Raw genomic sequence first — 1,154 nt, 5'->3', positions numbered from 1 at the left:
CGCTTTCTGCATATAAAATCACATACAACCCACAATTCCTCCATTCGTTCTGACGAAGGGCTAACGCTCGAAACGTCAGCTTTTTTATTCGTTACGGTGGCCAATTTACTATTTCAATTTAGTTGATATAACTAATTACAATTTCTTGATAATTAATGACAAATCTGCGTCTCTTGCTTATTCTTTGCTTTTGACGCTAGAAACATTGCCTGGAATTTTCCCTTGTTTGCCAGCACGAAATTATTTTTATACCAGTCGGATACAATCTTAGCCTCATTGTTTAACAGAGAAGCAACGTTTCGAGTCAGCTGATGAGAGGCACATATTTGATGGTCGTCTGTACAGAATACTATAATACTATAACCTAAGTGATTCTCAAACATGTTCCACAGCAATGGTCCGAGACATGACCCTTGAAGGCAGCCTCAAAAAGCTGTTAACGATGGCAAGCTTAAGGTGCGACTACTCCAACCAAGGCCATCCAGGAAATTTTTTTGCAAATTGACCAATAGCGTTTGAGGGATAAAACAATAGATTTCTCACAAAGTACGAGTAAGCAGCACAAAGTACGAGAAAGCAGCACAAAAAAAATTCAAAACAACATTTATTTCTTTCATGTCGTACAACGCAACTGTATATTTTTCCAAGAACCTCGATCAAATCAATATGAATTCGCCAGTTAATTCCATTTAACGATAAACAGTTATGCGTAACGATTCAGATGCTGCTTCCGCTCGGAAGACCTCTCCTGTAACACTCAATAAGGAACGGCATTTCCCAATCTCGCGAGGTATCAACTGGAATCTTATTGTTGAAAATTTTCTTCAAGAGTATCAAGTCGTTATCTAAAGAAAACCTGTCGACATAACGGCCTTCGTTTTGCCGTCTCAGTCGGGGACGCATAACCGCAAAAAAGCTATTGACTGAGCGTTCCTTGGTAAGCTTGAATAACTGAAGCTCTTCTTATGCTTTTGCTTCTTTCTTCTGCAAATCCTTGATAAGCTTTCGTAATTCCGTGATCTCATTTTTGCTTTCTGGGTGTTTCTCGCTCGCGCCACAAATTTTCATGTCCATACTAGTCGGGTTTGAACAGCGAGCTCTGTAGTAGCCCGGCTGATGACATCGGGTGCAACTTTTCCCGCTCTCCGTCCGTT

At 40.5% G+C, this 1,154-nt stretch overlaps 1 pseudogene; it reads left to right on the top strand.

Annotated features, from left to right (window-relative positions):
- Positions 1-410, top strand: part of LOC148725178 (uncharacterized) — a 1,861-nt pseudogene extending 1,451 nt beyond the window's left edge.
- The last annotated feature ends 744 nt before the right edge of the window (positions 411-1,154 follow it).

The sequence above is a fragment of the Stylophora pistillata genome, chromosome 8 (genome assembly GCF_964205215.1).
Source record: "Stylophora pistillata chromosome 8, jaStyPist1.2, whole genome shotgun sequence".
NCBI classification, from domain to species: Eukaryota; Metazoa; Cnidaria; class Anthozoa; order Scleractinia; family Pocilloporidae; genus Stylophora; species Stylophora pistillata.
This window is presented reverse-complemented; position numbering and strand designations above follow the sequence as displayed.